Source organism: Pinus tabuliformis, chromosome 8, assembly GCF_031772625.1.
Source record: "Pinus tabuliformis cultivar Carrire ecotype Pingquan chromosome 8, CPIR1, whole genome shotgun sequence".
In the NCBI taxonomy this organism is placed as follows: Eukaryota; Viridiplantae; Streptophyta; class Pinopsida; order Pinales; family Pinaceae; genus Pinus; species Pinus tabuliformis.
This window is the reverse complement of record NC_142294.1, coordinates 1,951,505,719-1,951,515,613: the sequence shown is the minus strand read 5'-3', so window position 1 is coordinate 1,951,515,613 and position 9,895 is coordinate 1,951,505,719.

Here is a 9,895-nt window from a genome sequence, read left to right as displayed (position 1 = left end):
AGCCACTGCTAAACTCTTCTTTGAACGAGTGTGGGTGCACTTTTGGATCCCACAGTCTATCATCTCAGATCGGGACAGTAAGTTCCTCAATACATTTTGGTCCAGTCTCTGGTCAATGCTGGACACCAAGCCTTCCATCCACAAACTGATGGCCAGACAGAGGTTTTCAATAGGATGATTGTGCACATTCTGCGCATGTACAACTCAAAACATCCACGCACATGAGACAAGAGCCTCCCCTATGTTCAGCACAGCTACAACCGAGCTCTTCATAGCTCGACTGGCCACATCCCTTTTCAGGTGGGCTTGGGATTCCAGCCACTATGCCCCATTGATGTGGCCATACAACTTGCAGCTACTCACATAGATTCGGCTCATGTCCAGTCTGAAACAAACAAGGCAACCAACTTCATTGAACGCATCCAACATATTCTCAAGCAGGTCCATGACATTCTGGAGAAATCAAATGCCAAGTACAAGCAGCGACATGATCAACATCGGGTGCCACACAAGTTTCAGGGTGGGCGATAAAGTCTAGTTGCATTTGCAAAAGGAACGCCTTACTGGAGCCTATCGGAAACTGAGACCACTCCGATATGGTCCTTACAACATTACTAAGGTTGTGGGAGACAATGCATTTGAGCTCAGCATTCCCCCATTCCTTGGCCTGCGTCCAGTGTTCAATGTGGACCGCCTTCGGCCATACTTTCCACCATTGCTAGACACATCCGACATTGCAGAACAACTCACACCCACAGAATTAAATCCAGATTGCATGGAACAAGCTGTAATTGATCGGATCATGGATACATAGATCAAGAACACTCGCCAACAAAATATCCAACTGTATCGAGTTGTCAAAGTAGGCCAACTTCTTCACTAGGGCAAGTGGCTCACCAGGGACCAAGTTCAGCAAAAGTTTCCTCATCTCATGGAGGAACTCAATGCAATGGGGACCATTTCTTCCTAAGGGGGGAGGAATGATCTAAGTGGATAGTGGTGGCCACCTGCCAAGTCACCATTGTTTCTCTCAGCATTTTCAGTTTCCTTAATTATGGCACAACTTACTATTTTTAGCAGTTTTTTTGGGTCCTAAACTTCCGGAGCTGTGCCCTAAACGATGTTTTTTGGGAAATCTAGGGGAAACATGAGTCCATGGACTGATGTGGCCCTTGCCCTTCCTAGAGTGATAGTTCTCAGATAGATCTTTCTAATGAGCTATTGTACATGTCAAACGGAGATCGTATGCCAAAGTTATGACCCCGGGAAGTTGATGTACCAATTTACCCAAACGGGGCCCACAGTTTGGTGTTTCATCTTCTAGGGTTAGGTTTTGGAATTTTAAGGGTTTTCATTGTTTCTCAACAATAATTAGGCCTTTGAGCCTCATTGTAACATAGTTTAGAGGCATGTAACCACCACATCTCTTCTCAGAGATAAGCTACTATCGCCCTAGCTGGCTTATTTCCATTACTGTTTGTAAGCATATTTCAGTATTTTACATTAATGAAATGAATTATTATTTCCATTGCATATCTGTGTTTATGGTTATCTCTGTAATTTGTTGCGTTCCTGTTTAAGTCCGGATCAACTTCCATCAAGTTTATTATGGCATGCTAGATTTGGACATTTGAACTATGACAGCCTCCGCTTGTTGAAGAAAAATGGTGTTGCTGGTTTGCCTACAATTCCTAGGAAATTTAAGCAATGTGATGCTTGCATTCGAGGAAAGCATAGCAAACAGTCTTTTCATGATTCACATTCAAGAGCACATAGAAAACTTGAACTCATTCATTCAGATTTATGTGGTCCAATGCCTATTCCTTCTGCAAATGGAAATAAATATATGATGTCATTTATTGATAACTACACCAGAATATGTTGGATTTATTTATTTAAGAACAAATTTGATGCTTTTCAAACATTCAAGAACTTTCATAAATGGATTGAAAATGATGCACAATCTCATATTGGGTCTATTCGCATTGATAATGGAAAAGAATACACATCAAATGAATTTCAAAACTATCTTCGCTAACATGGGATCAAACATCAAACAATTGTACCTTATAATCCCCAACAGAATGGTGTAGCTGAAAGAATGAATAGGACAATCTTAAATATGGTACGCTCCATGCTCTTCTTCAAAAATGTAAAAATAATATTTTGGGTTGATGTTGCTCTATGTGCTGCATATATAAAGAATAGATGTCCATCTAATGCTATTAGAAACAAGACTCCATATGAAATGTGGTATGGGCACGTTCCTTCGGTAAAGCATCTCAGGGTCTTTGGTTCCATCTGTTATGCCTTGATACCAAAGGTACATAGAAACAAACTTGGTGCAAGAAGTCGTAAGTGTATCTTCCTGGGGTATTCAAACACCTCCAAAGCATATCGTCTCTATGATGAAGTCAACAAAAAGTTTGTTGTATCTAGAGATGTAATTTTTCTTGAATCATCCAAAACTGACAATGTTGTTGAGCATCAACTTGATCACTTGGATAGATTCGCAAATGCAAAATAATTTCAAGAATTTGATAATCAGATTCCACATCTTGAAGGGGGGATTCCTATATTAGATCAACATGTGGAATCTTCTTCTAAAGAAATCTTTCCCCCACATGAAACTCCAACAATGGATGATGCTTTAAGTGATGTGATTGATAGAATTGGGAGACTCAATCTTGACTCAGTCCCAACTCAATCAACGAAGTAGTCTGGACCATCTAAGAAAGGTCCCCTAAAGTGGCTGACAAAGATACTTGAAAGTGTTCATCCTGATGAGGTTGGAAAGACAGGAACTAGAAATTAAAACTGGCAAAATGGAGGTGACGTAGATGACTCCAATTCACCTATTGATATGGATGTTTCTTATAATTGTGAATTAAACTTGTCTACTGATTTTGAACCAACTTCCTTCAAATAAGCTGCTTCTCATAATGAATGGAAAGAAGTGATGCAAAAGGAATATGATGCCCTCATAAAGAATGGCACTTGGAAGCTGGTTGATCCTCCATTGGGAACCAAACCAATTGGCTGCAAGTGGGTCTACAAGAACAAGTATAAAGTTGATGGCTCACTTGACAAACACAAAGCCGGGCTTGTGGCAAAAGGTTTTGCATAGAAGGAAGGGGTCGATTATGAGGATACTTTTGCCCCCATAGAAAAATGGGCTACCATCTGGACACTCTTTGCCCTAGCAGCTCAGAACGGTTGGAAAGTCCATCAAATGGATGTAAAAACCGCTTTCTTGAATGGAGATCTAAAAGAGAATTTTTATGTCCCATCCTGAAGGATTTGCTGTGAAAGGACATGAACATAAATTATGCAAACTTGTAAAATCCTTGTATGGCCTCAAACAAGCACCGCGAGCTTGGTATGAAAAACTAACTAAGAATCTTCTGAAACTCAATTTCAAACATTATGATCTTGATGATGCAACTTTATTTGTCAAGAAAGTTGAAAACAATTGTATATCTTGTGGTATATGTAGATGATCTTTTGATAACAGTGAACAATGAAAGCTACATTGCATCCATAAAGAAGGAATTGGGGAAAAGTTTTGAAATGACTGATTTGGGCTATGTTCATTACCATCTTGGTATTGAAGTAACTCAACATCCGAAGTCCATATTTCTTTCTCAAAAGAAGTACGTTGGAGATCTGTTAAACAGGTTTGGCATGACAGAATGCAATCCTCTTACCACTCTAATGGAACAAAACTTAAAGCTCACATCTATTGAAGGAAAAGAATTTGAGGATGCAACAAATTATAGATAGCTTGTAGGAAATCTCAACTACCTAACTACTACCAGACCAGACATTTCGTTTGTTGTTGGAATCCTCTCCAGGTTTATGAAAAATCCTTGTGAAGGACATTGGTCTGCTACAAAAAGAGTTCTAAGGTACTTGAAGGGAACTCAAGACTTTGGAATCAAGTCTACACAAGTGGACGACTTTAGTTTGATTGGATACTCTAATTCAGACTTCGATGGAGACAAAGAAACTGGGGTATCTACTTCAGGATATGCTATGAGTCTTGGATCAGGAGCTATCTCCTGGAGATCACGCAAACAATCAGTTCTAGCAGATTCCACAACAGAAGCAGAATACGTGGCAGTAGCTGAGGCAACAAAAGAAATTGTGTGGCTTAGGAAAATTCTTGAATATTTGCAGGTAAAACAAGTACAATCAACTCCACTCATGATTGACAATACCTCTGCAATAAAGTTGGCCAAGAACCCAAAGTTCTATGATCGAACAAAGCACATCAATACTAAACATCATCTGATTTGACATCATGTTGAGGCCAAAACAATCCATCTCTGTCATTGTTCCACTAATGAGCAAATTGCAGACATCTTCACCAAAGCGCTTGGAAGAGAAAAGCTTGAACGATTCAGAATGATGCTTGGACTCACCAATATCCCTTCAGATTAAGGGGGGGAATGTTGACTCCTAATCATCAGGATTGGGTGAATAAATATAATTGATGTAAATAAATAATAAGGAGTATGAACAGTCATCAGGAGATGAAGTGAACAGTCTCCCTCGTGTATATAATAAAGACCAACCTGGGAATAATATGAATTAATTTGGTGGAGTTACTACCTGGCCTGACGGGATTTTTATATCTTGTCCCCATGAACTTTGGTGTTAGGGTTGTTTTATAATATTAATTTATAGCAGCAAATAGTGGGAAATATTTTATCTTACTTAAACCAAACATACTATGTAGCCTAGGATAAAATATTTCAAATAAAAGCTAAAAAGTTCCAATGTTTAGGGACACTTTTCCAAGCATAAACTAAATCTAAAATTGGTTTATTTACATTAGATATATAGTACATTTTCTCTATTATTTCATGATATATGTTAAAAATCAGTTAACACTTTCCACATTGTTATATTAAATCAACATGAACTAGTATTGAAAATTACCTAATCAAGAAGATGATGTATGTTAAAAATAAAATATGTAATTCCATAATTTTGCACTACTGAAAACTATCTATCTCTTTATATATGGCAGAATGAAGTACATGCATTTATTCAAAAAATTTGGCACAATTCTTCAAGCTCTCTAAAACCCTAGCTAAGGAAAACCAAGAAAATCCTAGCCACAACAAAAATCTCCAACAAACAATTATTGACACTTGGTTTTAATTATTTCCAATTAATAATTAGAGGAAAATTCAGCCTAAAAGTGGCTCCTAAGGAAAAATAATAAAATAACAGTTATTAATTTTGGAGGGAAAATAAGGAAACTTATTTTTTTTTATTGTATTTTTGGATTATTTTTTTATAGGTTTACTTAAATTTCAAGTGCAGACACTCATTGGAGGTGCAATTAAATTAGCATCCAAAGAGTACCCATTAGGCATACTTTTGAACATGTTTTTTTAATGTATCTTCAATTTTTATCAATGTGGGCCCTATCAAAAGTATGCATAATGTGTACTTGTTGGATGTTGAATTTAATTCCGCATCCAACGAGTGTCTGCACTTGAAATTTGAGTAAACCTATAAGGAGATAAGCCAAAAATATAATTAAAAAAGTTGTTTTTCTTCTTTTCCCTCCAAAATATTTACATATACCTCTTTTTAAATTTAAAGGATTTTGATGGGTTTACATATTATTACATGGAAATTACATGAAAATTTCATGGTTCTTTTAGGTTGAAATTTCCTCTAATGTGTTACAAACATACTCTTGATAAAACAAAAAACTTGAGGTGGCAAGAGTAGGGGGTTATTTTATGCCCTGAAGAACATATAAAGTCTTAATATGCTTGGGAATTGGGAACGTCATCCAATAATGAAATCAAATACCTTGCGTTAGGGAAGGGATTGGAAATTGCAATCACAAAAAAAAAACCAAAATTACAATCTATGGTGATTCAATGTTGGTAATAAACCAGATGAGGACAATAAAAAGATTACAAAGCACAGATTCTTCCCCCATTCTACAAAGGCTCATCCATCAAACCATGCAATTCGAACAAATATAATTCTTCTATGTGTATCATCATCAAAACACAATGACAGACTCATTGGCCGAAAAGGGAGTCCTCTTGGAGCAAGGGAAATTGGAATTGGATCATAATTCACCAATAACATGATTATAAAACATAATTAATACGATATAAATTTAGAGACTCATCCATCAAACTATGCAATTCGAACAAATATAATTATTGTATGTGTATCATCATCAGAACATAATGATAGACTCATTAGACAACAAGGGAGTCCTCTTGGGGCAAGGGAAATTGGAATTGTATCATGGAAGGTCCCTTAATTCACCAACCCCATTATTATAAAACATAATTACTACGATATAAATTTTAAGTTAAATGGCTTGCATGGTCAAATATTGGATTTGAAATTCGAGGCAAATCCCATCCACATGATCATCACATCAAATTTATGTCTTAAAGCTCACCCATTGGAGTAAAGTATATTCTTTACAAAGAAAGAAATAATTTTCATCTATTTTCTCGTTACAATATTACAATCAAGATATGTATATCTCATGACATCCACAAACCCCCAATCCATTAAACTTGGATTAGAATACAACAATTGTTTCTTAACCAAAATTAGAAAAATACTAGTTGAGCCAACATGTGCCACAAAATTGCTAAAAGAAAAAAATCATTTGCTGAAAATCGTAAAAAAAAATATACAAAAAGCTGCTCAATTTCCCCCGAAGGCGCTTCCCTTGAACCCCCATGCAATGAGTCTACCACTGCACCTATGACCCACTTGAACAAGGGGGGTTGTTTCCCTCTTGTTGTACCCATCACAATGAATCATATGTTTGGCTATTCATGCAAAGGAGATAAGACATATCTAACATTCTCCCATTTGTTGTTTTCTTTACATATAAAGGGTTGTAGAAGTACATGATAAAAAATCAAAGGCAGTAATGCCCATTGTTTCTATACACTAAGAAAACTTCTCAGTGCTCACATATTTTGTTAATGACTCTGCAACATTCTTCAAAATATCTAGCTTTACTTGTATCAACTTCTTGTCTTCAATCATGTATCTAACAAACTCATATTGAACATCAATATGCTTGTCTTAGAATGATAAATTGGGTTATTTACTAGGAAGGCACTCTAATTGTTGCAATATTACAACTTATTGTACCAACCTAATACCTAAACACGATTTGATGTAACTATACTACTTCATTGCTTGCATGAGTGGCGCCCACATATTCAACTCCTATAGTTGAGAGTGCCAATATGTATTTTCTTTTGCTCATCCGACTAATTGCTCCTCCAAATAGGTTAAACAAATACCCACTTGTAGATCTTTTGCAATCTAGATCTCTAGTCTACTTTGCGTAAAAAAATACATGTGTGTCCAAAACCCAGTTCAAATACGATCTTAATAATCCAAACAAACTTAGCCTAATGATCAAGGAAATTAGGAATTGAGTTTGCCTTAATAAACATTATAAACAATTATAAACAATTTACCATTCCAATAAGAAAAAAAAAGGGAGAAAGCATTCATTCGTATTGATCAAAGATAAAGAGGAGGCTTACAACCTTCACCTTGATGCCGTGAGGCCCCTCCCAAATGGCTTCAATCCCTTCCTTAGCTGACAAGCTTTCCAATCCCTCTACCCTCTAGTCATTTTATAAGCTAAGAGGAAGAAGTTTCAGATCCAAGAGATGAGGATGAGACTCTTTAATTGAGGGATTAGGTTTCCATGAGATAAGGGATTAAGATGCATCATCTGAGGGTTATAGTTCGAATAATCATCACTTAGAAGCTTTCAGTTGGGAAATATTCGACCAACTATGTTTCTAGAATGTACTTTTTATTTTTACTTTCTTGAATTCACCTATGCGGGTTTATAGTGGCAGACAAAGTGCATCTCTGCACTGTTCTCAGAGTTAATTCTAGAAAATGTGCGGGAAAAGCCAGAAAAATCAGCACAGGTGAAACTTAATAAGGCGTGACAACTATTTTCCCCAAATTTCTCATCTGCTTCAAGATATTTTTGGTTGCTTGACTTCTAAGGGAGTTCATTCAAACATGTTCACGGATGGTAAAAAGACAAATTGATCAAGTGTCATGGGAACAAATTGATATGTAACACACCACCTCGGAATGTCATATACATATCATCAATAGGTTGCAATAAACATGATCCAATCCGGTCAATGCACTTGACCCAATACACCTCCACAAATACTGTTGTTCACCACGCTCATTTGCTGCACTCTGCAATTCTAGTTAGGGCATCAACCTTCAACCCTTCTCCTCCATGCAATCAACAAAACAAGCCCTCTAAGGTTGTGGTTCACCAAGGGAGAAGCCCTCCACTCCTACGCTTCCTCTTTGTGCTTTGTTTAACCCCAAACGCAACACCTAAGGACAACCTAGCTGCTAGCTATGGCCTGCGGCCTAGCACAACAACTGTTGTAGGCTTATTGTCTCCTCCAAAACACTAGCAAACTACCTCCTAAACAACGTAGACAACTCCTTGTCTCCTCAGCCCAAACAATCCTTCAATTTGGCCCTAAACTGCACTTAAGACAACCCTGTTTAGCCCTAAACACATCCGTTGCACCTACAACAACTCGTCCTTCTCCCATGTTGTCCTGTAGCAGTTGTACCACGCTGTCCTTAAGTCTCCTTGGCCTCCTAATCTAATGCAGGAGCATTCAGCCCAAGGGAAATAATTGTAAATAATAGACATAGGGGGTCAAGCATTTTTAGAATTATTTTCCTAAGTTCCAAGTCAGTTTAATGTTTAGGCTTTTAAGTGTGATTTAATTAGATGTTCTCAAAATAAATAAATGAGAACATAGAAACTAGGGAGAGCTTTTAGGCATAAAAGCAATGAATGTGGGCCATTAAGTGATGAGGAGGATTTTCTATTTTAAAATAGAAAAAAGGATAGAATAAAGCCTCAAGAGGCTTTTTGCAATGTATGCATGCATGTAGAAGCTTAGGCTTTTGATCAGACCTCAAGGATCCGATCCAATGATTATTATATATATGTATGTAAGCCTACGGGCAAGGAGGAGGCCACGAGTGTTGAGAATCTGGCTTGAGAGAGAGGCTCTAGTGTTGATAATCAGGCCTGTGCGTGTGAGTGTGTACAAGAGCTTAAGTCTCTTGAATGTAACTTGTGCTTTTATATAAATATATGCAGAGTTCCTGATGATGTTAGCACATATGAAGTGCCTGCCTTGTGATTGTTTATGATGTGTATGGGAATTAATGAGGTTCTGTTAATGTGTATGCGTATCAGACAGTTTGTTTACTGTGTATCAGAAGTTGGTGAAATTGCCTTGTTTTCCCGCATAGTGCTTGATTAAGGCCTTGATGGTTATCTCCTTTTCATTGCTGTGTCCACGGGATTTTTGAGTCCTTTTATAAAGCCAGTATGTAATTCTGTTTACACAGAGGAATTACAATATTTTCCTCAAGTGGAGCATTGTGGCGGATATGAAATATTATTAAGATTGGTTCTTACCCTTATCGGGTCCGAGCCCAATATCGCATCGGAGGAGTGGAGCCTCTCAGAACTGTCGAAGTGTAAGCTCCGACAGTCTAGAGCCGAAAACATTATAGAGTCGAATATAAGGTGCCGTCGGGTCCGCAGAAACCCTTGTATCGCATTGGAGCAATGGAGGCAGCGATTAACGAAACCGCCGATCTTCTGGACCCGAAATCATTATAAGGCAGATTATAAAAGAGGCGTCGGGTCCACAAACCCATCACATTACGGAGGCATTCCGGATCCGAAATACTATAAAGTGCAGCTTAAGGTAGGCGTCGGGTCCTCTGAAACTGTACATGTACCCGCGATAACAAACCGCCAATATTACAGATCCGAAACCAGTATAGGAAGGAGCAT